Source organism: Anomaloglossus baeobatrachus, chromosome 2 (assembly GCF_048569485.1).
Source record: "Anomaloglossus baeobatrachus isolate aAnoBae1 chromosome 2, aAnoBae1.hap1, whole genome shotgun sequence".
Lineage (NCBI taxonomy): Eukaryota > Metazoa > Chordata > Amphibia > Anura > Aromobatidae > Anomaloglossus > Anomaloglossus baeobatrachus.
The window spans coordinates 228,831,622-228,858,905 of NC_134354.1; the positions used below are offsets into that span (position 1 = coordinate 228,831,622).

Here is a 27,284-nt window from a genome sequence, read left to right on the forward strand (position 1 = left end):
ACCAGCCCAAGGAACTGCCGCACCTCCTTTACCGTGGTGGGTCTTGGCCAGTCCTTGATTACGGTGACTTTCTCCGGATCAGGTGCCACACCTTCTGCGCTGACCACATGACCCAGGTACTGTACCTTTGGCTTCAAGAGGTGACATTTGGACGGCTTGATCTTCAGGCCATATTTTGACAAAGACTCGAACACTTCTGCTAAGTGCTTCAGGTGGTCTTCATAAGTCTTGGAGTAGACTATGACGTCATCCAGGTACAACAGCACGGTTTCGAAGTTGTGGTGGCCCAAGCAGCACTCCATCAACCGTTGGAATGTCCCTGGGGCGTTGCAGAGCCCGAATGGCATGCAGTTGAACTCGCAGAGGCCCATCGGCGTCGTGAATGCAGTCTTCTCCTTGTCCGCCTCTGCCACGGGAACCTGCCAATACCCACTGGTGAGATCCAAGGTGGAGAAATAGTTAGCTGACTTTAAGGCTGTTAGTGACTCCTCTATTCTGGGTAGGGGATAAGCATCTTTATGTGTAATGCGGTTAATTTGCCTGTAATCTACACACATTCTCATTGTACCATCCTTTTTCTTTACGAGCACTAGTGGAGCTGCCCAGGGGCTACAACTATCTCTGATAACCCCAGCCTCCTTCATTTCCCGTAACATTTCTTTGGCACGCTGATACTGTGCGGGGGGTACAGGGCGGTATCTCTCTTTAACGGGAGGATGATCACCCGTGGGGATTTGATGTTTAACCCCTTTCACCTGCCCAAAATCTAGGGGGTGTTTGCTGAAGACCCGCTCGTACTCCTGTACCACCCGGTAAACCCCATTCTTTTGGTGTGAGGGGGTGGAGTCGGTGCCCACATGTAAGTTTTGGCACCAGTCTTCCAGCTGCCCCTTGGAGCCCTTGTCTTCCGCCTGGTCGGACGGGATCAAGGGTTCCACTGCTTTGATGGTGTTGTTGCTGACAGTGTACAGTTTTGCTACAGTGGCGTACCGGGGCAATTTGGCTTCCTCCTCCCCACAATTCAGGACACGGATGGGCACTCTCCCCTTGCGGACGTCTGCTACCCCTCTGGCTATCAGGACTCCAGGCCTACTGTCTGAATACACCGGTTCTACCAAGGCATGGTAATCCTGACCCTTGAGGCCTATTGCTGCCCGACACCATATCAACATTTCACTTCTTGGGGGTATTGCAATGGGTAGGGGGTCACTTACCCTCACACTGCCAATTTCTCCTCCGGCCAGCTCCACCTGCTGCCTCCTCATCAGGGCTCTGATCTCCCTCTGTAGGGCACGCTGCTGCCCGGAGCTGGCAGTTTCAGACGCCTGCTGCAACAAAATTATCACTTCGGCAATACAATTTTCTATCACATTTGTACCAATGGTTACCAACGGGTCAGATTCTTTGCGATCAATATCTACAATTATCATCCCCTGACATGGCAATTCCACCCGCCCCACTTTAATGGTTACTTCTTTATACCCAATTTGAGGTAAGGGCTGACCATTACTGGCCACAATTGTTAAATCATCATCTGGGCCATGGTCAATGTCTGAATCAGCCCAATATCTCTTGTACAGTTTATAGGGGATGGTTGTTACCTGGGACCCAGTATCCAGGAGGGCATTCAAAGGGATTCCATCCAGCACAATAGGAAGGACCGGTCGTCCTCCCACATACTTGCTGCGGCTGGGGGTTGAGCCGGGCTTCCTTACACCTGGGGGTCGGCTCCTGGCCCCAGGCTCGGCCCATTTAAAGGACAGTATCGTGCAATGTGGCCCGCCTGGCTGCAGCGGCGGCAGATCGGTTGTCCCGTTGAATCATACCGGTCTGTGTCTCTGCCTCGGGTCGGCGGAACCCTCCTCTGTCGCATCCATGGGACGTCATCTGGGCTGGAGGCCAACTCGATTTTTGCAGGCGATGGGGTCACTTGTAGGGACTGCACGATCTTGGCAAGGGCAGCTACAGTCTTGGTCAGCTCCTGGAACTGCTGTCTGAGCTCTGCAGTGGGATCCTTATCCAGGGACTGCGCCTCAGCCCCTGCAGCGGCTCGTGTTGCAGGCACCACCCCGGGGTACGTGATAGCAAGAGGCCGGAGGGGTACTGGGTCATTCGGTGTAGATTCTCTCAGTACCCGGATGGCCTGGTCCTTAAACTTTGCAAAGTCCAGAGCAGGGTTCTGCAGGACCATGATACGCAGCTGGGTCCTGTGGGCATCTGACAGGAGCCCCTCTATGAACTGCTCAGTTAGGAGTTTGTGTTCTTCACGTACACTCTCTGGGTCCACTTGTTTAACCGCTTTCAGGGCCTCCTGCAGGTTTAAGGCATAGTCCCTTATGCTGTCTGTGGGCCGCTGCTTGCACCCAAAGAATCTCATCTTTATCTCTGCTGCGGTGCGGGTGTCAAAAGTACTCTTTAGCTTGGCCAGTATCTGGGTTACTGTCCCTTTATCTGTATCAGGCCAGGACTTCACTTCACGCTGGGCTGCGCCGGCTAGCTGTCCCATTAATATGCCCACCTTCTGGCTCTCAGTCAGCGGATACACCCGGAACAAGCTGTGCAGGCTTTCTCTGAAGTCGCTCAAGGTATGGGACTCCCCGGAGTACTGCGGCAGCCATTCTGCGCCCGGTATGTACGGCATGGTGATCGGCATTACCGGCGCTACAGCGGGGGATGGGGCGACGGCGACAGGGATCGCTTCGGCGGGCGCTGCGGCGTCTCGGGCTATGGCAGCCACCTGCCCTCCCTCTGCGTCGGACATCTTCCTCCCCCTTAGTGAACCTTACCAGGCTCCGTTCACTTTTCAAATTTCCTTCCGGGTCGCGCGGGGTTAACAGCGCTCTGCTCTGATGGCGCGCTCCCTTCGCGCTCTTTGTCAGGCACGCCCCCCTTCTTCCTGCGCTCAGTGAGGATAATGGCGGCGGCAGTTTTCAAACAGTGAAACACGCAGTAATACAGTCTTTAAAGCGCAATTATTCAGGCGCACAGTACCCGGTGGAACCGGGCACGAAATCCTGTTCGTGACGCCAAAAGTTGACTCGCCCACCCCAGGGCTATGGGACACCCGGTGCCGGGCCGGACTAGTCCGGTGGTAGTCAGTGGTGGCTGGGCCCGGCTCCGTGGCCCTGGTGGGTGTCAGTTGAATATGTGGCTGATGAGTTGAAGTTAATGTTCGTGACGCCACCTGTGGTATGCGGCTATTAAGCCGCCGCTGCTATGGGAGAACTCCGGGGTGATGTTATGGCAGCTATGATGTTACTGCTCCCCACAGGTGGAGCGATGCCCCGGGATACAGTTGGTGCCCGTGAAAGTCTATGGTGTTGTGTGGCTAACACGGTGCAGGGCCGACAGGCGAGGAAAGAACCAGGCACAAACAACAGTCTCTTTACCTTCTCCTCTTTTACTCTGGGAACAGTCCAGTCCTGGGAGACCGTTACAGGTGGTGATGGGGATCCGGTCGGCCTGGAAGTACTTGGGATGATCTTTCTGGCCAGCTGAGTATGAGGCCTACTCCTGTACTTTGCTTTGTGATGATAGGACCCTGCTTCTCTGAATCCAGCAATGGCCCTCTTTGCTGCTGGGACCGATGGCACGTCCCTTCTTTCTGTAGGTGGCTGCGCAGACCCTCTCTCTGGTGCTTCTCCGCTGGAGTCCACACCGGGCCCTGATGCTGCAGCTGTACCTTGGATGTTTCTGGGCCAGGGGCTTGCAGCTCTCCTGCCCTTCGGACTCGGCTACCAGGGGCGGATTTTATACCCTGGCAACCACAGACTCCGATGTCTGAGTCTCTCTGCTGCCTCTCAGCTATTCCTGCTTCTCTGGGCCAAGCTGCTCCAGCTCTAGGCCCCAGATTCACAGGACAGCTCACTCTGCGTCTGTTCACTTCCACTACTCCCTACAGACTGGCTGCACTTCCTCCCTCTGGTCAGGTAGAGGAAGGCTCCCTGGAATTCCAGGTTCAGAGCTCCCCCTGCTGGCCGGAGGGAGAACTGTGTTGGGTGTTAAACCTGCTGGCCAATGGATCTCCCAACTACCTCCAGGCTCAGCATTAACCCTTTGGGAGGGCAATGCTGCTGTGGCGACCAGGTCCTAGGGCGCCACAGTGGCACTGAGGACGGCTGGTTCAGACCCCTGGTCCTTTTTGTCCCAGTGCCGGTGTGGTGACCTGGTAGTCTTTTTCCCCGCCACCTCTCACTGGTTTGTGGGACCCCGTAGCTTGGAGCGTTTGCAGGTCCCTTACTGTCTGTCGGCAGTCTCTCGTCCGTACGGCGGGCAGTGCGAACCCTGTAGGGTCGGTGTTCTGTTCCGGTCCCTGGCTCAATCTGTACTGCTGGTGCCCCCGGATTCTTGGGTCAGTGAGGTCCGTGAAGGTCCCCTCACTGTGCAGGTATTTGTCAGGTTGCCTGAAACTGTCGCCTGACCTAGGGCCCTGTGCCCCGTCGGTGCTCTGGTTCCAGAGGTACCTGGCTGTACCCTCCCTGGCAACCACTCTCCTTGCCACCTAGGTCACTGTTACAGAACCCCGTCTGGAGACACGTCCATCCCCTTCAACTGTCATTACCGGACTCCCTGAGTATCTGTCTGTCCCATCCCACCGGGTTGTCGGCTAGTGGACTGGACTGGCTCCACCTCTGAGTGGCCATCCATTGGATCCCGGAGTAGTCAGTCACCCCTAATGAGGAGTGGGAACTGGGAATGTTATGTGTTTTGGTGGTACTGGCACTGGTCTTCCAGGTCCCTGGGGTAGGTCCTGTATCTTTGCCAGAATGCAGTACCTAGTAGGGCCCTGAGGGGTTCAGGGGCGGTACACTTCCATATAATAATACTTCTCACTCACTATTTAGGAGTGCCATGTCCTTTTCTCATATCTATATAATAATAATAATCTGGATATATTTTTGAATGAATGACAAGGCGCTGCCTTTGTCTGTACATAGGGAATCAAGTGTATTGTGCCACCTAGTGCTCCTGTAGGAGGGCCCACCCGGGGATTTACCTGCTCCCCTGTGGGCCACTCTCAGCTTGATTAGATCTGTAAAGATTTTAAGTCTTTGGATATTACCTACAAAGTTCCCATTCACTGACATCAATCAGCCTAAAGACAATGAGGATTTTAAAGTTTATTATAAAGTCGCAACTTTTCATTTTATAGTGCTAAGCTTTATTAACAAAAATCTGGAAAACTACACGAAAGCGAATGTAGCAGATATCTTACTCTAATGTATTGTATACCGTAAATGATATGTTGTGATATAGCAATGACTTTTGCTAAATGACAAATTCTAGACGGCTACTCTTGAGAAACTCAGCTCCACTCCACTTGATGACTGCAGCATGTAATATTGCCATTGCGCAATGTTATGGAGCATATGGTAATCCCTGTTATAGGATGACACAACAGGAGAGCATCCACATTTATCTACAGTATAATGTACCAGTGCAAGGAAACCTGGCACCGTCTGTGCATCTGCCAATGTGTCTGTGCTCCTGCCCTCATAGGGAGGACTCTGGAGGGAAAGGGAGGGAGTCTGAGGAAATAGGGAGGAAGAGAATAAGAGAGAGAGCGAGAGAAGGAGAGAGAGGAGGAGCGTATACTGATGCAGTCAGCTTGCAGTATCCTGATACACACACACATATATATATCCACAGCACTGAGCCTGCACCTCCCTCCTTGCTGCAGATTTCTGTATGTGATGTGAAGAGAGCGACAGAAGTACCCGCTGCTGTGGCATTGGCACCTGTCTGTTTAATTCAGGTAGGATTTATTGTGCACCACCAGATAAGCTGCCATTTAATCATTTGTTTATAGCAGACTTCGATTTTTTTATATTATTAGTGATGTGCACATCTTGCGGGACACCTAGTTTGTGAGAAAAATTTGTCTTGAAATTGTGTTTTACATTATCTGGGAAACATTAAAATGCAATGTTTGCATCCAAAGGCTAAATGACTGGAGGTGTTCAGGAATGCATGTCTTGGCAAAATACCTAGAAGCAAGAAGGCACAGACTGCTGAGTCTATATCTTAGGCTTACTAGATGTTCTAGCAATAGTCTTAGGTTCTTTAGTATGGCCTTAAGAACATGGACTGCAAGGCAGGACGGTTCAGATGTGATGCTGGTTGTGCTGCATAGAAGTCTAAAGTCACAAGTAGTGTTCGGGTGACTTCATAATACGACAGCAGTGTGACAATGCAAGTCAAGTCAAGAAAATTGGAAAAATTGCAAACATCCAAGTGAGTCTAGTGATTGATTACTTGTTCAGTGGTCGTTCTCAAAGTGGACATACCCATAGAGAAGTATTACAATAAATCTGGGAGAAACCGGCATTATGATCTGCAGATGTCTGGAATCATTAGGATGGGAAGTCTTTAAATTAAAGAATGGTACATAAAATACAGTAATGTGTGGTGTAGGATGCTACTGATTTATAGGTAAAAAAGCAATATATATGTTTGAATCCCTTTCTGAAAGTATGTATGAAGTATGATGTATGAAGTAGGCCTAAGGTGTTGGTGAAACTGGGTGGATCACTGAAAGAAAAGACAGCAGAAGAAGTTGAAGACAAACTTATATAGATGAGTTGTAGTAAAAATAAGGAGCAAGTAATGTAGCTGCTAGTATACAGAAGTCACGGCCTGACTTTTGACCCCATAAACATGCCAAAGGATGCTCAATTTAGGTTACAATGGTGAGGGTGGTTTATGGCCAGATTAATCGCATGGATTGCCTTCCTCTGTCCCTCAGAGTAAAAAGGGCCTACTGGGGAAATCTAGCCAGAAGCTGCACTCTTATGACATGTACATCCATTTGGTAAAAGATATTGTAAATGTCATCCATTCCGTGGTTCTTAAATATTCTTGTATTAATAATTTCTAAAGTGAAGACCTAAAGCGTTACACGAATGTTGGCAACTGTTCTATAAAGTGGCCAAAACTTCAGTGCACTTTTTAGATCCAAATTACTAAAAGGATCAATTGTCAGCAGTCGGAATTCTAGAATATGTAACTTTTACAATGAAGGCAAAACTCAAAGAAGGGAAATTGATTAAGTTTAATTGCAATTTTTTTCTAATGTGTTTTTGCTGCTTGTATTACTCACTCATCTGATCATTAATTTTTTTTTATAAATATATTTCTTTCCATTAGACTATTACTTATTTCTCAATACACAGCTGGATTCTTTATGGAGAGTTGGTTACCCCTGTCCCCCAAAAATGAAGCAATTACATTGTAACTTACTTTATACCATATTAATGAAGAAAGTCCTCCTACTACAAGTAATACATCTTTATAAGTAAGGGTAATGCATTCCATTAGTAAAAGAGTAGCCCTAATTCAGATCAGTAATGGTGTGTAGGACTTCAGGGTGCCAACCTTCCCAAGGATAACAATGTGAATCAAATAATATATGGCAATTGATTAGGTGCAAAATAGATGGGTTTCAAAAGAGCTTTAGCAGTTAATATCCAATAAACAACGTGTTTTGGGGATTTATTCCCCTTTATCTAGTTTGTAATTTACAACAACTATCTCACTTTTTGCAAATTTAAGAAAGGGGATTAAATCCACAAAATGAGTTGTTTTATGGAAATTCAATAAAGGATATTCAACTTTATTCCTAGATGCTGAGCACCTATGATCTTTTGGAACCCACCAGTTTGGTACCTAATCAGTTGCTTGATATTATTGGATTCACAAGCCTCAAAAGGGGTTGTTCACTGTTTTACATTGATTGGCTATCCATACGATGGGTCATCAATGTCTGATTGGCACTCCTGCTGATCAGCTGTTTTCGGTGTCGGGAGCAACAGGAAGCTGAAATGCTCAGTTCTGGAGCTGCCCGTCAATTGATAGCGGCCGCAGCCGGGAACTACATATCAGTCTTCCCTTTAAATCAGTAGAAGGCAGATGTGCAGTACCTGGCCACAGCTACTATCAGAAGAGGGGGCAGCTCCGGATTAGAGTATTTCCTGCTGCCGACTCCAGGAACAGCTGGTAGGCAGCGGTGCGGGGTGTCGGACCCCAGCCGATCAGACATTGATGACCTATCCTAAGGATAGGCAATCAGTGTTAAAGTAGTGGCTAACCTCTTTAATTCCAGTACACAAACTACTGAGTTTGGGACAACTCCATTTTTTTGCTTTTCATTAGATATGCATTTATTGAAGAATGTCTATGCTCTGCTTTTTATGATATATCCTTTTTTTTATTTAAATATATATTATTTCTTAAAGTTATGTTTCCTTGTGATGAACATTTCATGACTCTTTAGTAGATAGAAAAAGTAATCAATAGAAAGAACTCCTAATGTCTCATACTTTACGTAGACGGATTATGGCATATCAGAGTAGTCCTACCCTAGGGTATACATCACAATGTCCATTCTGCAATGTATCATATAACAGATGTAGCATGTAAAATATATGCATTATGATTTGTGTGTAAGTTGATACATCTGTCACTATATAGCAAGTAGTTTTCTACTATAATTAGATCAAAACCCTGTGTTTTCATTTTTTTTAATTGAAAGCAATTTTCAAAGAATTAAATGCTTCTCAAATGCACATTTCATCTGAGCACAACATATTCATTCATTTGTTCTTTTGGCCCTTGATGGTTTTTGACCCATCTGTTGCGGCAAACCCTGAGTATAAGTAGCCTGGGGTGATGGATGCCGTATTAGAAGCAGCTTAAGAACTGGACAAATACTCAGTGTAGCTGGCAAGTGAACAAGTCCTGTACCAGACCACACACATCTGTATGGACCTTATGTTTCTACCAATATTGATCCATATTCTATGCATCCCATTTATAGTCATCAGCTAATGCAGCAGTATCATATAATATTTTGTAGACTTCATATATAGGCAGGTATATTATTTTAATCACTTTTAGAAGTGGGATAAATCAGGTGCAATGGTGTTCCCTATAAAGCAGGGTGACTCACAAGACTTCTAGATTTCTTCCTATTTATAGGAATTTAGCTACTTCCAAACGTGGCTTTTATTACAAATAAGACAAATTAAACACCAAGACATAGCCGTAGCAGCAGAATGTTAAGAAGTAATGAACCATGTTTTGTAATTTTAGGTTCGTTATTTTCAGTGCCCGAGTCACAAGTAAAAAATGCATTTTAACCCTTTCACGACCGGCTGATTTTTCGCTTTCCGTTTTTTTTTTTCGCCATTCTTTTTCTGAGAGACGTAACTTTTTTATTTTTCAGTCAATATGGTCATGTGAGGGCTCATTTTTTGCGGAACGAGCTGTACTTTTAAATGAAACCATCAGTTTTACCATATTGTGTACTAGAAAATGGCAAAAAAATTCCAAATGCTGAAAAATTGCAAAAAAAGTGCGATAGCACTATGGTTTTTGAGATATTTTATTCACTGTGTTCACTATATGGTAAAACTGATGTGTGGGTGTGATGCCTCAGGTCAGTGCGAGTTCGTAGACACCAAACATGTATAAGTTTACTTTTATATAAGGGGTTAAAAAAAAATCGGAAGTTTGTCCGAAAAAAGTGGCGCACGTTTTACGCCATATTCCGTGACCCGTAGCGTTCTCATTTTTCGGGATCTTAGGCTCAATGACGGCTTATTTTTTGCGTCTCGAGCTGACGTTTTTAACGGTACCATTTTTGCGCAGATGCTACGTTTTGATCGCCTCTTATTGCATTTTGCGCAAAAGTTGTGGTGACAAAAAAACGTCGTTTTGGCGTTTGGAATTTTTTTGCCGCTACGCCGTTTACTGATCAGATTAATTGATTTTATATTTTGATAGATCGGGCGTTTCTGAACGCGGCGATACCAAATGTGTGTATATTTTTTATTTTTTTAACCCTTTAATTTTTAATGGGGCGAATGGGGGGTGATTTGAACTTTTAGGTTTTTTTGTTTTTTTTTAATTTTTTAAAACTTATTTTTTTACTTTTTTTTTTTTTTTTACTAGTCCCCCTAGGGGGCTATTGCGATCAGCATTCCGATCGCTCTGCAATATCTGCTGATCACAGCTGGAAGGCTGTAAACAGCAGATACGCACTCTTTCTCTTTTGCTGTGCCCCGGGCACAGCGAAAGTGAAACCAATTCATGTGTAGTACAGGAGTCATCACATGACCCTGTACTACCATGACAACTATCGGGAGTCACGTGATCGCGTCACGTGACTTCCGGTTTCGGCGGTAAGTAAAACTTTACCGCGATTGCGCTTATAATGGCGCTGTCATGTATTGACAGCGCCATTATAAGGGGTTAATCGGCACGAGCAGATAACGATTCTGCTTGTGCCTAGCAGGCACACATCTCAGCTGTGAAAATCAGCTGAGATGTGTGCCGATCGCGGCATGCTGCCGCCGGAGGACCGCGGGCAGTAAGATTATGTCATTTAGGACGTAATTTTACGGCCCGCGGTCGTTAAGGGGTTAAGATCTGAAAATGTAGACTTATTCTCATGAATAAGAAATAAAAGAAAGAAGTCAACTGAGCAGTATGAGATGTTCATTTAAAGAGCAAACTAAGATAGCACAAAAAGCGTATGACTATACCGGTAAAATGTGTAGTATATAACCTTACTGCCCTCACCAATTATGGCTCTTTAGAGTTCGCTCACATCTGAATATAAATACGCCAAGTGCATTAATGTTAATCAATGGGTCAGTGCTGATGTTCATCATGCTGTGTATGACGTCCCAGACTCGCCAATGCAAATCTATGGGTGCGAGAAAAAAGCGGATACACATGGACCATCTGTATGCTGTCAATTTTTTTACGGATACATTACCATTCTGTAGCATAGAACACTGTTAATGGGCCTGTAAATAATTGTAGAATAAAAGTTACTGAGAAAAAAAAGCATTGCAAACGGATGCTAGGCAAGAAAAATATCGCACACTCACATGACATACAGAATAACACATGAATTTCCAACTCATCCAACTTTTCTGGATGAAAATCAGTGACTTTTTTATACACAGATGTGAGCGAACCCTTAAAAAACTACTCAAAGAACTATGACCTAGCATTATCACTCATGAAAGTAGTGATATGGCTCTATAGGCACTTACCCTCTAATAAATATGATACCTCTTTTTGTCATGATGACTCTGAGAACTGTGTCCCCTAAGCTGTCCCTCAAGCTAGGGGGTCCTATGTTATCCCTATTCTCAGGGATACTCCTAATGGTGGAGATGTCTGAGTCTCCATCCTGGCCCTGCTCCTGACCAGTCATGATCCATTTCCCCCTCCCCAGGGAGGGACGGGACAGGAATGTAGTGAAAGACACAGATAAAGACAGACAAGGGAAAAAAAACAAAACTCTGTCACACAGCACACACACCCATAGGTAAAGACAATAAGAGATTCAGGAAACACAAGAGAAGGAAGCTACAAAACAACATGGGTAAACCCCACAGCTGCAGCAAGCAAATAGCACAGTTTACATCAGAGAATCTGGGACACCACACCTCACAGACCAATATAGCAACTATAACTGGCATGGGCAGAAGCTTTCACCCAGCTTAAATAGAAGGGGAACTGATGTGAGTGGCCTCGCCACCACGTGATCAAAGGAACCTAACAAGCAGAGTAGCAGAGACTAACTTCCCGCTAGCCTACCTACGAGTCAGCAGACTGCAGGTTGACACCTGAGTCTGCCTATGTTGATTCTAGACACTAGAGGAACCCATTGGGCAGAATGTCAGAATCTGCAATGTAAACAGAGCCCGATGCTACCATGACAGTCGGCGAAGTTTGTGCAAAACTCCGTGTGATAAGCTGGGTTTACACACTGCAACATCGCAAAGGACATCGCTGTAACATCACGGGTTTGGTGACGCAATAGCGACCTCCCTAAGTCTCTGCTAAGTCTCTTTTGAGCTGTCAAAGAGGCAAACCTGTCCAACAACTCAACAGCGATCCGGACCTGCAGAGCGACCTAGCTGGTTGTTGGGGACGTTGATAAGCAGCCTTTTGAAAGGGAAGTTGCTAACAAAGTCTCTGCAAAGTCTTCACACACTGAAACTTCATGCTGCACAGCGGGAAACAAAGGACCTAGGAATGGTCCTGAACGATTTGTAACGATTACAACTTCACAGCAGGGGCCAGGTCGCTGATAGGTTTCACACACTGCAACATCGCAAACAACATCGCTATTGCGTCACAAAACCGGTGACGTTACAGCGATGTCGTTTGAGATGTTGCAGTGTGTAAACCCAGCTATACTTTTGTAAAGATCTGATGTGCCAGTGATTAGACATTTAGCATACAAACCATATGCAAATTAGGTGGGCAGTACAATGGGGGGGTGTTAATGAATTTGGAAGAAGCAATTCAAATGAACATGACACTCCCAGTGTACTTCTAGCCTGATTTGCATATGGCTTCTACTTTTCATTTTTCACGACTTGCACATCAAACCTTTGCAAAAAAAGTATTCTTTTTATTGGGCCAATAAACCCATTGTTACGGGGGCTGTCTGATTATAAAAACCAAAGAGATATCAGACTGTCAGGGTCCACCGTGCAGAGACTCTGCTGCAGACTATGGCAGAGTGCAATACCTCTGTTAACTCACAGAAGGATATAATAAGTAAGTAAAGCAATTCCTCCCTTACTTGAAGGGTGTGTGGAATGATCTCTGTTAATAATCACAGAGACAAAGGCAATGTGTGCGAAATGGCACCTACCTAGGTCCGCTCTTCTAGTGGTGCAAAAGAGACGAACAGCAGCGTAAGCCGCACAAAGCTCCTACCTGCGTTCGCTCCACTAGTGTGCGAGGACACGAACCACTAGATATGGCACCTGCCTAGGTCCGCTCTTCTAGTGGTGCAAAAGAGACGAACAGCAGCGTAAGCCGCACAAAGCTCCTACCTCTGTTCGCTCCCCTAGTGTGCGAGGATACGAACAACTGCCAGACGCAGCATAAGGAACGTTACCCTAGCGGCAACGTCCACCTACGAGTCGAATCACAAGGCCCAGCCAGACCATGTGCCTCAGGCACCTGCCTATGTCCGCTCCCCTAAGAGGTAAGGATACGGACAGCAGCCAAAGCTGTAAGGTATAAGAACGCTACCCTGCCGGTAGCGCTCACCTAGCATAGACAGAGAGATGCCTAGAGGAACGTGCACAGAGCGTCTACTCTCATGCATGAACCAAGAGGACTGAGCACCATGCGGCGTGTGTCAGGGTCTTATATAGACTCTGTGCCTCATCCAAGATGGAGGACACCAGAGCCAATCCGCTGCCAGAACGACAGGAGTGACGTCATGCTGGCCTATCACCGAGCAAGGCGTCACAAGCACATGACCAGCGACCAATCGGCATAGAAGGTGTCAGAGACATGTGACCTCGTGTCAGCGATGATGTCACCCGCACATGTGCAATGGCTCCAAGATAGGACTTAGTCTCCAGCGCTCGCACATGTGCAGTAGCAAGAAATCTGGACTTAGTCTCCAGCGCTCGCACATGTGCAGTAGCAAGAAATCTGGACATAGTCTCCAGTGCTCGCAGCAACCGTAACACCCATACACTGCTTCCATGTGTAAAAATATGCTACTAGGTTACATATAAGGTCTTATACAATTATTGATGATGTATTTTTGTGATATTACATAAAGACGACAATGATGCCAAAACATAGACCATGTATGGTGATCTAAAGTGTAGGCAATGCCAGATATAATAATCAGCTGGTAAATGTCCTGGATATTATGTGATTCTGCCCTTCTTAGAGAATAATTGGACAGTGCCCATAGCTGTAGGAAATACATCATATAGTATTTGGAACGTTTTCAGAATAGGGAGAATTTACAAAGACTGGTCTTTTATAAAGCAATGTTACAGTCTACCTGGAGTAGGATATACCAAGTTTATGATTCATGATAAATTTGATGCATCTTCTTCTGTCCATACAGCCCAATCTATAATCTATGTCAGGTATAATTTGGCGTAGATTTAAAGTATGATTCATGCCAATTTATAGCATAAACTACAGTAAATCTGTCAAACTATGGTTGGCAACACCTTCATGCTAAACTATGCTCACTCTTTTTCTTCAGTGGCAAGGACAATTCAAAATAGAAGAAGTAAGAAAATATTGCACATTACCGTTGCGCTTTTTTCCCCCAAAACTAAAGAATATAGATTTCTAAAAGTAACACATTTTTTTTCTTTTCCTGTTTAGTATAATGAACAGAAGTTTAGGAACAAGAACCTAAGCAATGTTTGTTTGACCATAAAAAAAAAATTGTCATTTATCCCAACTAAATGAGAGCACCTATTAAGTGTCACAATTGAAGCAGACCAATGGGTGATATTGATTTTACTAATGTACCATAGTTGTCAGCTCAGAGGGTCACAATAATTCTTGTAGAACCACTGCTATATCAGTAGAGCTTAGTCATTCAATATGGAACTTATAATTTTGATATCCGATACACTCAGCTGCATTGAGATAGCTTAACATAATTTTTCCTGCTAAACTCCATGTACTGTCTTTACAAATGTTTACAGAAAGAAAAAAAAATGCTCGATTGACAAAAATACCTTCTATTTGATAAGATTATTTTAAAAAAAAATCTCTGTAATCTAAAAATTTCCCCAATTTTTTTTTTCCAAAATTGTGTGCTTTTGGGCAAATATGTCATACATATTGCAATCTATATACCTAACTCTAGAATACGGATTAGGTTTTCTGATACTATATAACTGCCACATGTGGAATCTAAGACAAGTACAAGAAAGCCTTTCATAACACGGGTCAGAGCACATATTTTCCATCTGATTTGTCATTTATTGATGAATATGTACTAAAGAAAAAAATAGTTCCGAGTCCTAAAAATATGAATTGCTTGTTCTGCATATGTATTGATCAGCCCATTGTCTGCAAGTATAACAAAAAATCGATAGTTCACAAATGACCACTAAAACAGTGGACGAGAACTTCCTGCCGATAGACAATAATTTTGTCTTTGACATAAAATATTTCTTTCCTTTTTTAAGTATAGTCTATATCCTATGACAATAAATGCTTATGTCATTATGGACCATGCCATATACCAGAACATCCACTTGGAACATCTGTGACCAGTGTCCAACGATTCAGGATCTGGCAGCCCAGTTATTACAATGATGTTATAGTTTCTGAATTCTATAGTAAAAAATATGTTACTAAATTCTCTATTTCTTAAAAGTATCCTAGGTGCACCTATGTATGTGCTTATTGAAATGCTTGCACACAAAAGCAATCTTCGAGGATCAGGCATTCTAACATATGCATGAGCAGATATCTCATCACAAGGGCTTCCAAATGACTCAACAATGGACATCCAAGATTTTAATTTTCATTAGGAAATATTACCCACAGATTTATCACAAAAGCTCCTTCTAAACGTAATCCAATATCATTGATGTATACCAAAGATATGACTGTATCTTAAATCTTTAATAAATTTCATGGATTGGCCACAAACCCTAAGTGCGGAATAAAGGCACTCACTTTGACTTATTTTAATCATTTTAAAAGGATACTTTGTGATGTGTCTTCTGATGAGATGGACTATAATGGAGGGGGATACTTTGTGTAGTGTTTGATAGAGAAGATACTGGGTCGAGTGTCATCTATAACTTCAACAAACACTAATGGAAAACCATAAGTCAGACCTGCTCATCTTTCTCATTACACGCTAAGTAACGTCTCATAATCTCAAGATGAGATCATAGAAATTAATTAGGGATGCGCCTTAATGAGATGATGTATGGTGGCTAAGTTATAGGTCCGACTAACCCGCAGCTGATATCTTTTATTCTGTTCATTAATGCAAATCCATTTAATATCTTTAATCACTTAGAGATATTTCATGTCAATTTAGAAATATACATTTTACGGCGGGTCAAAGTTTTTGAAGCCTAATTTGGCAAAGAACAGATTGATTATTTTTTTTCACCAGATGACAGAAAAGAACTTTAATCTTTTTTTATCACTTTTATAAAGAGCAATTAGATTGGGAGTTAAAATCTTTTATGCTAAATCAAACCATGGAAGTCTATACAGACATGCAAATAACTTAAAAGGAATACTATGCTAGGTAAATTATCTTGCTGTCATAAAAGGAGACAAAATTACACTTTGAACATTTAAATCAATGCAATACATAAAAATTGTCAGAATATCCTTCAGAAGACAGAATGTACTCATTGGAGCTCAACACTATTCTAAAGAGCCTACTCTTATTTGGTAAAGGCGGTTCACGTTAAATTTTCCTTCACACATTTGGATAAACTTTCATAGGAAGCCAATTAAAGGGGTTCACCATGACTATTCCTCAATGAAAGCCTGATCTTTACTTGCAAAAAGAACTTTCTAATACACTTACAGTTCCAAAAATCTAGTGTTATGCTGTCAAACGATGCCCCAGTTCTCCAATATTCAACATTCTGTAACATCCACTAAGTTTTTCTTGTCCTTCTGTTACCACCCAAGCAATATGAGAGACATCACAACTAAGGTTGATGCCCCAGAGAAGAAACTAGATTTCCTCAATGGATGCACTTTGGAGCTTGATAAAAGCATAGACAGGCTAACAATTTTCAAGGGTGCTTGGTCAGGCTGAAATAGTGTTGGCTGAAAAGTCATCGCAAGATATGATGGATATTAAAGAACACAGGAGCTCGAAATTGCTGTTCCAGAAGTGGCGCTGGAGAAGATACTTGGAGGTAGTTGGTTAAACACAGAAATACTTTTTTCAAAAATCAATTTCATTGTCTGGAAACACTATTTAACCTGTCAGTAAGAACATGAGAGAAAATACAGATCACGTACAAACATTGAGAGAACATATACAGTCCGTAAATACAGGAAAGTCTGATCATTGCTCTCGAGAGATGACTTTTGGTCCTAGCCATGATTTCTCAGTCACTGTTCTCCAAAATGAAAAGAAATTATGGAATCCTCCAAGTGTTTTGATGGCCTTGGCTGACCATTGTCATTCAATGTATCTCTGGACTCTGTAAAGGGTAGTTAAGAACATGTGAGTACAGTATAGCTTCAGGACAGGTCCTCATTCTGGAGAGTAGTGAGGATCTCAGCAGTTTACTCAACCCTGTAGAGATGGTAGTCCGATGTTCTGACTATTCTATTTTTCTATACTTCATCTCCAATTCCTTCTTAATTGGGCAATAATTAGCAATAACAAATGTTACTCAATGACATGTTTACCTACTGGCTTCACAGTAGCACAAAGATTTTTAGTATAAGGAACAAGAGGAAAAGCAAAATATGTATTAACTGATTTTCTATCACCTTGGTTGTCATGGGTTTTTTTTTGTTTAAATAAATAGGGGCCTTAGATTGATGGAACTAAAGATATATTTATATTATTAATATTTCAAAACGTACAAATTCCTTTGAGCGTTAAAAAAAATTATAAAATAATAAATAACTTTTTTTTGGTTGTCCACTACTTTTACATTGATGGCTTATCCTTAGGATAGGTCATCAATGTCTGATCAGCTGGGGTGTGACACCCCGCACCCCCATCGGTCAGTTGTTCTTGGTGCCGCTACCGGCAAGAGGTAGCTGGAAGTGCTCAGTTCCAAAGGTGCCCCGTCTTGTTATGGCCATGCCTGTGTACTGCACTTCCACCTCCTATTCATTTGAAAGGGAGGTGGATGTTAAGTACCCAGCTGCAGCCAATATCAGTTGTTGGGGCACCTCCAGAACTTAGCATTTCTTGCCATCTGCTGCTGACGGCAGCAATGAGAACAGGTGATCGATGGGGGTCCGGGGTGCCAGATCCTGCCCGATAAGACATTGATGACTTATCCTAAGGATAAGCCATCAATGTAAAAGTAGTGGACAATCTCTTCTTTAAAGTCAGAGTTGATGCATTTCCACCAGTTCTGACTCCACGCAAAACTAGCTCCGACTCCGACTCCATCTCCACATCCCTGTCCCTGTTAATTCTCTGATAGACACATCCTAAAAGTCATAATAATTAATAATTAGCGTAGCACCTTTAATAAAAGCTCTCTCTGAAACAGGAACATTTTTCTCCATTATGGACAATGAAAGCATAGTTTATTTTTTTGTTACTATTGTAATCACCATGGGTTACAGGAGATACTCCATCTCCATCTCTACTATACTGAGTGACATGACTTTTGGGGGGGGTTGCATTGCACAATCTTGCATTATGTATTTTTATATTTCTTCCTGAGATTGGTGCCGCACAACTTACCAAGCACTGTACTTTACATATTTGCCTATACAGTTTCTTTCAATTTTTCTCTTTTTTTATTTTGTACCGTATATATTATGTATTAATGTATTTATATATGATTAATAAAATTTATATTTTTAAACATTACTAATTTGTCTCTTCTTTAACAGGCTTTTGTAGACACCACACATATCTGTTAATATGGTCATATACGGTAGTTATATTGCCTTTTTAATAAACACAGTACCGGCATTTTTTTAGCCTTTCATTCTGTTCAAGGTGCAGTTGTCAAGTCTCGGTCAGTAAGGTCTGCTACATACTTCTGAATCTTCTAGGTTCTGCTAAGTGACCAGATCTACACTCTCGATTGAATTTCCTTGTTGAGCTCAGCCAATATTGTTTGCATACATTGTTACTGCCAATACCCGAACTCTACTAAAGAATAATGAAAAAGAAAAAATTGAGCACTAGCACATACAGCACTGAAGGTGTGAAGGAAAACATGAGGAAATGTCACAGTTTGTAGCTTCCTCACTATGCCTATTTTCTATACCGTCTCTCTATATACTTTACTATATGTGTGATATTCCCTAAATCAATGTTCCCCAACTCCAGTCCTCAAGAGCCACCAACAGATCATGTTCTCAGGATTTCCTTAGTATTGCACAAGTGATAATTCCATCATATGCGTGATACTAAGTAAATCCTAAAAACATGCACTGTTGGTGGCTCTTGAGGACTGGTGGTGACAACACTGTCATAAAGTATCCCTAATAGTTATGGGTATACATAATCATGGGGCCCCATAACAGAATTAATTAATTAATATTCGGATGTGTCACATAAAAGCATATCACACAACTTTGCAGCCCTTACAAAATAATTTTCCTTCTATTGAAGCCCATAGCTTTCCCTTTCATTGCACCCATAAGGTATGATGCCAGCAGAAGTGCTCCACAAACACTGCATGAAACCCCACAGTAAATTCTTCCAAGTACCCTCCATAGGCACAGTATGATGACCCTCCTGTATCCACCCTCAACTACCCCAGCAAAGTATGGTGACACCAACACAGTATGATCCCCAAATGTGACCCCCACACACCCCTCCATACAGTATGATGGGCTTACATACAGTATAATGGCTGCCACACCTTTTCATATTGTATAATGACCCCACTAGTCCTACATATAGTATAATGGCCCCAACACAGCCCTCTACACAGTATGGAGGAACTCACACAAACCTTCACATTGTATAATTGCTTGCATACAGTATAATGGTCCTCAAGTAGCCCTTCATAAAGAATAAAGACTCCATCATAACTCTTCAAATATTATAATGGCCCCACATAGCCTTCCATATAGAAAAATGAGCCTAACATAGTCCTCTGTATAGTATAATGAGCACTACATACATAGTACTCTATATAGTATAATGGACCCCCCATAGTCATCCATATAGTATAATGGACCCCACATAGTCCTCCATACAGTATTATGCACCTCATAGTCCTCCATATAGTATAATGCACACCCATAGTCCTCCATATAGTATAATGCGCCCTACATAGTCCTCTATATACTATAATGCATCCCTCATAACTCTCCATATAGTTTAATGGGCCGCACACCCACATAGTCTTCTATATAGTAAAATGCACCTCCCATAGTCCTCTATATATTTTAATGCACTCTTCATAGTTATCCATATCGCATAATTCACCACATAGCCCTCCATATAGTAAAATGCACCTCCCATAGTCCTTTATATATTTGAATGCACTCTTCATAGTCGTCCATATCTCATAATTTGCCACATAGTCCTCTATATATTATAATGCACTCCCTATAGTCTTCCATATGTTATAATGTACTGCATAATCCTCCATATTATATACTGTATTGTACCCTGCACATTTTGGTACAGCGGGCACGCAGTAATAGCATCATCACACCTGCTTCGCTGAGTTGTCTAATCTCAGACGTCGAGGGACACTGATGAAGGTGGGAGCATCAGTAGATCGCTCCCTCCTTCACCATTGCCTTCAACTGTATTGGCATCAAAGCTGAAAGTGTGATGCCGGCTGGGGGGGCCCAGTACAGGTGCTAGCACCGGGGCCCCCTGACTCACAGGACCCCGGGACCAATAGCAGCCACGTGGTCTGCCGCCATTGGCAGTACGCCACTGCTAATATTGCAGGCATAGAGATTCATCAATAAGATCATAGGATACAGGTATTCATGATTTGGCGCAAATTTTTTAAAACTTCACAAGTAGAATTGCACATTTGTGCACATTCCCAACCTAATTCAGAAAAATAAATGATAATCTTTTATTTATATTTTATTATTACGTATTCAGCATCACTACAATTTAGAGGGAACATGTAGAAACAGAATCAATGATTACACAGCAAGTAGTAACAAATTAGTACACAGTGCAAGCAGTAGGAGCGAGAGCCCTGATCATAAGAGCTAACACTCTACGGAGTTCATGTACTATTAGGCATTATGGAAAAACAAATGGTGTAAACCTTAGTACAGTTGATCAATTTAATGACATTTTATTTTCTTGTTTTCTAAATATTTTCCAAACTTTTTCAAATTGCTATATAAAGTGTCTGAAAGACATATTACACTAGACTAATCAGTTTAGTACAATTTACGACCGAAATCTGTTGCACCCTGTGTCCCGTATTTTTATAACAGAGAGGATTGTGTTTGTCTATGGAAGTATAGCAGCTCATTCCTGGTTTTATGACTCCTAAGAGTCAGGGGCTAGCAGACAGTATTTATTGCATGTGACTTGTGGTCCAGCATAACCTTCATGGGCCATCAATAAAAGCCCTGTACACACATTCATCAAATGCATGCATGTATGAAGATCCCTGACTGACAGAGTATTATACCTTACCTACAGATCCTTGCCTGGCTATCACCCGAGAGCACTACTGTGATTAATCTGCACCTAATGATTCCATACATTAATTACACTTATGATCCCTTTAAAGCTCTTGATTCTGCAATGTGTCTGATACTTCTTCAAGTAGATTCACACAATATTGATGCACAAAGGGAAAACCACTCATGAAAACCATTCCAGTGTTTTATCCATTTCTGTAGCCTTTTTATTGCTTTCCATGGTATGTTATTCTATTTTCCTGGAGAATCTTTACTAGAAAGATACTCTATCGCCTACATACTACCGGCGATTTAAATGAGTGTGTGTATATATGTATATGTATTGGTGTCAGAGGATCAGCGTATATGATGACTACCAAACCTTTAAAATGATGGGCGCATGAGTCTTGAATCTTAATCTTAAATATAAAGCGGGCTTTACACGCAATGACATCGCTAACGAGATGTTGTTGGGGTCACGGAATTCGTTACGCACATCCGGCCTCGTTAGCGACGTCGTTGCATGTGAAACACACAAACGACCCTTAACGATCAAAATTACTCACCTAAATGTTGATTGTTGACACGTCATTCTAATCCCAATTATCGTTGCTGCTGGAGGACGCAGGATGTTCGTCGTTCCTGCGGCAGCACACATTGCTATCTGTGACACCACAGGAACGACGAACATCACCGTACCTGCGGCCCCCGCAATGAGGAAGGAAAGATGTGGGCGGGATGTTCCGCCCGCTCATCTCTGCCCCTCCGCTTCTTTTGAGCAGCCGCTTAGTGACGCCGCTGTGATGCCAAACGAACCGCCCCCTTAGAAGGGAGGCAGTTCGCTGGACACAGCGACGTCGCTAGACAGGTAAGTATGTGTTACGGGTGTCAGTGATGTTGTGGGCCACAGGCAGCGATTTGCCTGTGATGCACAACCGACGGGGGCGGGTGCTATCGCTCGCGATATCGCTAGCGATGTCGCAGCGTGTAAAAGCTCGCTTTAATCTCATCTTGTTTAATGAGTAATATCGTAAAGTGTTTGTAAAAACAAGCAACTTTACAATTTATCGTATTTATATTCTTGAGAATGGAGGAATTTGTTTTTCTTTCGTTTACGGATTATTGCCCATAGTATCTGGCACTGCTGATCAGAGATGGTTGGTTTTCTAGACCAGCAGCGAACGTTCGAAAGCTCTTTGCTTTAGAGCTTGTAAGCTGTCACGAACCACCGGGGGGGTCACTCAGAAATCCCCCGCGCTGGCTACCAGTACGTCACAATCGGGGGGTAACAAGTGGGGGTCACCCCTCCTTTATACCTCCCGACTGACAGACAGAGCACGTGACGCGCTCTCTAGCGCCCCTCTTATAGTCAGGCCAATTATGGAATTGCCCGACAATAAGCAAGGAGGCCGCTATACTACTTATGCCGATTATTGAAGGGTCCCCGGTGAGAGTAGGGTATATATTCCCCCGACCTCCGCGGGCGGAATATATCTAAACCTCCCAGAATCTCACTGGCCTCCCCACAATAATCCTTGGCACAACTCGCTGCCACCAACCGCTTCACGGTAACTATTAGCCGAACACACAGACGTGGGATTCAAGATCGAGATAACAGAACAGCCCAAGATTAATTATATAATTTAATCAGCCTAAAGCACACTAGAAACTACAATATATACAATAGGGAATCTACAGAATATACAGTTATGTCAGAGTACAGTTACAGATAAAGCATGGTTTACAAACAGGTATGCAACTCAATCAGTTACCTTGTGCGTCTGGCCACAGGGGGGCGCTGTAGACCAGGTTTCTAGGAACTCCCACAGATGTTTCCTGCACGTGACCCCCAGCGAAAGAACACTGGAAAATGGCCGAAGTAGGGTTATCAACCTGGGCAAATCCAGGTCCCCTCCTACCTTCGTGACCTCAGAGGGAGCACTGCTCCACCCCTGGCTGGAGTTATGGACAAAATCCACAACATGGAATATGGCCATAACTTGGCCTGGGAGCGTCGTAGGCGGACGCCAATGCTCTCATTGTGACAGTTATGAATTTAGCTACAGAATGAGAGGTTTCATGACTTGTCTACTAGTTCCACATTGGCTGATATCACGCCTGGGGTATTTCCCAAGCTCCCGCTCCCATAAAAAAGGTGTGCCAGCATCGTCCGCATGCGAAAACACCATTTTTATGGTTGCCGTATTTATCGGAAATATGGCTTGCGAGATATGAACCATTTTTTACTGGAGTCGTTCTGTCTGGCTAGTTCCAGAGCCTTATAATGAGATACAACTCTTGTTACAGGGTGACGGCAGGGAGTCATCCTGTGACCTTTGTTCCCACATCACCTAATTTCCACATCACAGGAGATGGCCATGGGATGGGTTGCTAAACAAGTTGTGTGAAGGAAAGGGGGGGTGACACCAGGAGAGGGCTTCCTGACATAACTTGAATATCATGATTTATCGTCATATCTCCGGATTTACCTCACACCTCCCCCCTTTTGAGGGCGCTAGGGGGCAGCACACTCCGGTGTTCCCCCGTGCGCCCGTCCGCGACCTCTCCTTGTCGGGACAGCCCGTCTGCGTTACCGTGGTCACGGCCCCTTTTGTGGCGAATGGTGAAGTTGTATTGCTGGAGCGCAAGGCTCCATCGCAACAGTCGCCCATTCGTCCCAGAGACGGTGTGCAACCAGCTGTGGGGGTTGTGGTCCGTCTCCACGATGAAGTGGCGCCCGTATAGATAGGGTTGCAGACGCTGCAGGGCCCACACTATGGCCAGGCACTCCTTCTCCATTGTGGAATAGGCCACTTCCCTCGGTAACAGCTTCCTGCTCAGGTACAAGACTGGGTGCTCTTGGCTCGCAGAGTCCACCTGGCTGAGCACCGCACCGAGGCCGAAGTCACTGGCGTCGGTCTGTACTACAAACGGCCGCGTGAAGTCGGCTGCCTGTAGCACGGGCGGGCTGGACAGGGCGTCCTTTAGGGCCCGGAAGGCTGTCTCGCAGTCCATTGTCCAATCGACTGCAGAGGGCAGCTTCTTCTTGGTGAGGTCCGTCAGGGGCTTTGCCAGGCTACTATAGCATGGAACAAACCTCCTATAGTACCCAGCGGTCCCCAAGAAGGACATCACCTGCTTCTTGGTCCTGGGGGTGGGCCAGGTACGTCACAGGGTTGAGCTGCTGGAACACGAGGTATGGGCCTTCCCAGGCTGCCTGAAGCTTGTCCTGTGGTACGGGGACCAGTACCCACACCTTTTGACCCACTTGGTAGGTCCTCTCACAAGCGTTCTGGTCGTACCAACGCTTCTGATCGGCCTGGGCTTGAGCCATATTGTCGTGTACCAGTTGCGTCAAGGCCTGCATTTTGTCCCGGAAGCGCATGACATACTCGATAACCGACACTCCAGGGGTGGCCAAATCCCCTTCCCAAGCCTCTTTCACCAGAGCCAGGGGGCCCCGCACACGTCGCCCGTACAGGAGCTCAAACGGTGAGAATCCTGTTGAGGCCTGTGGAACCTCCCGGTAAGTAAATAACAGGTGTGGGAGATACCGCTCCCAGTCACGCCCATGGGAGTCGACCAACATCTTAAGCATCTGCTTTAAGGTGCCATTAAACCGCTCGCACAGGCCATTAGTCTGTGGATGGTACGGGCTGGCCACCAGATGTCGCACCTGGACTTGCTTACAGAGGGCCTCCATCAGCTGGGACATGAATTGGGTCCCCCGGTCAGTGAGCATTTCCTGGGGAAAACCCACTCGGGAGAAAATCTCCAGCAATGCGGTGGCCACCTTGTCAGCCCGAATGGACGACAAGGCCACTGCTTCTGGGTACCGGGTGGCATAGTCCACTACCGTCAGTATGAAGCGTTTCCCGGAGCTGCTGGGGATGGCCAGCGGGCCGACCAGATCCACAGCCACCCTCCTGAAAGGCTCATCGATGATTGGCAAAGATACTAGTGGGGCTTTGGGGTGTGGCCCCGCCTTCCCCACTCTCTGACAGGTTTCACACGAACGGCAGTAGGCAGCCACATCGGCCCCCATTTTTGGCCAGTAGAAATGCTGGTTTAACCTGGCCTTGGTCTTAGCGATCCCTAGGTGTCCGGCCATCGGAATCTCATGTGCGATCCGCAACAACTCCGTCCGGAACGGATAGGGTACCACCAACTGTCGGTCCCTGGGCCACGCCTCCGGTGAACCCTGCTGGACCGTGGCCCGGTACAGCCGTCCTTGGTCCCAGACCACTCGCTCCGGGTCCGAGTCCGAGGGAGGCTGGGCCGCCTGCTCCTTAAGAGCTTTCAGGCTGTCGTCAGCTTCTAACGCTGCCTGAAACCCCTGACTAGATGTGGCCAGAATCGACGAGACTGTCACATCTTCGGTCAGTACCCCGGGACCTGTGTCCTGGCCTCCACCTGACTCGGCTGCCACTTGGTCAGAAGGGGAAGAGCTATCGGACCTCCGGGAGGCCCCTTGGCTTCCAGCACTCCCACTGCGGGTGACAGCGGCCACAGCCGCTGCGACCGTGGGTCGTGCCTGCTCCTCCTCCGTTCCTGACCAAGTCGCCGGTTCAGGCAGACCTACCTGGCTTCCTGACACCCCGGTTGTGGGGGAACCATGCACCGAGATCTTACCTGGGAGCACTTCCGCTCCTGGACCGGCCCCAATCTCACCTGCCTGTTCCCCTCCTGCAGCAACAGAACCCCGCTGTGAAATCTCTGGGGACCCCACATTTGCTGTGGTAGCCCCCACCCCACACACTGGTCCTCCCCCTGCAGCACCCTGCTCTCTGCTTATCCCTGCAGAGGGCAACAGATCCCAGCTCACAGGCTGATTACTTGTAGAGGCATTGTCACACCTTTCTCTGACCCCCTCCCCTGTCACAGCTGCAGCTGTGTGTGTGTCTATGGTGTCTATGCAAGCAGAAATATCAGAGTTCACTCCCTCCTCCCTTACATCATTCATAGATAACACATTAACATTGTCCGGAGGCATGTCAGTACTGGCTGAAGGTTCAGCCCTTGGTTGGGGCCCAAACTGGGAGGTTATCTGCCCCAAATCTGTCCCAAGTAGCACGTTTGCGGGGATCCGATCAGTTACCCCCACCTCCCTCACCCCTCGCCCTGTGCCCCAGTCCACATAAATGTCAGCAACAGGCAGCGCCGGGTCAGTGCCTCCAATCCCGGAGACAGCGAGGGTTTTTCCAGGGATCAAGTCTTGGGGGGACACCATCTCAGGCCGCACCAGAGTCACCTCCGAGGCGCTGTCTCGCAGTCCTATGGTCACAGACCGGCCGACGGTGACAGGTTGGAAGCTGTCCAGGGACCTACCACCACCCCCACCCACACAATACACCTTGGGCGGCCCTTGGGACGGGGACGGAGCCGGGGCCTTGGGACGCTGAGGGCACATGGCCTTGAAGTGTCCAGGTAGGTTGCACTGGTGGCACCGTCTTGGTTCTGCCACGGGCCTGGAGAGGGGAGTTGAGGGGGACACCCCCTGCAGTCTAGGGGCAGGTGGGGCAGTCGCAGAGTTCATCTTACCCCCTCTCCAGGTGCTGCTGGTGGCTGCTCTCCTGGCTTCAGGAGCCCGATTGTTGGTGTAGTCATCGGCCAGGGCAGCTGTAGCCGTGGACCCCTTTGGCTTCTGGTCCCGGATGAACTGGCGGAGATCCTCAGGGCAGTTCCACAAGAGTTGCTCCGTGATGACCAAGTCCAGGATCTCTGGTCCGGTGGAAAGCTGCAGGCCTTGGGTCCAGTGGTCGGCAGCTCGGGCAAGTGCCCGCCTGTGGTCAGCCCAGGAGTCCTTTGGTCCCTTCTGTAGGCTCCGGAACTTCTTGCGGTAGGACTCTGGGGTGAGGTTGTACTGTTGGATCAGGGCCCGCTTGATGGTGTCGTAGCCCTGATCTGCCTCAGCAGGCAAGTCCCCAAGGATATCCAGGGCCTTACCCCTTAAACGGGGGGTCAGGTATTTGGCCCACTGGTCCTTGTCCAGATGGTGCTGCAAGCAAGTCCGTTCAAAAGCAGTCAGGAAAGAGTCCAAGTCTCCATCCTTCTCCAGCACTGGGAAGTCCTCAACACGGACCTTTGGAAGTTTGGTGTCTTGAAGGTCACGTGTGGCTGATGAGGGCCGGAGCTGAGCTAGATGCAGCTGGTAGTCACGGTCTGCC

General features: G+C 45.6%; 1 protein-coding gene across 4 annotated transcripts in view; it reads left to right on the top strand.

Moving 5' to 3' along the window:
• Window positions 1–5,569: 5,569 nt before the first annotated feature.
• CNTN2 (contactin 2) overlaps window positions 5,570–27,284 on the top strand; it is a 130,974-nt gene continuing 109,259 nt past the window's right edge. For 3 of the 4 annotated variants that reach the window (XM_075335676.1, XM_075335677.1, XM_075335679.1), the window contains exon 1: window positions 5,570–5,755. The gene's annotated coding sequence lies outside the window, so the exon portion shown is untranslated. The remainder of the gene's footprint in view (window positions 5,756–27,284) is intronic. The other variant, XM_075335678.1, reaches the window with a different exon arrangement.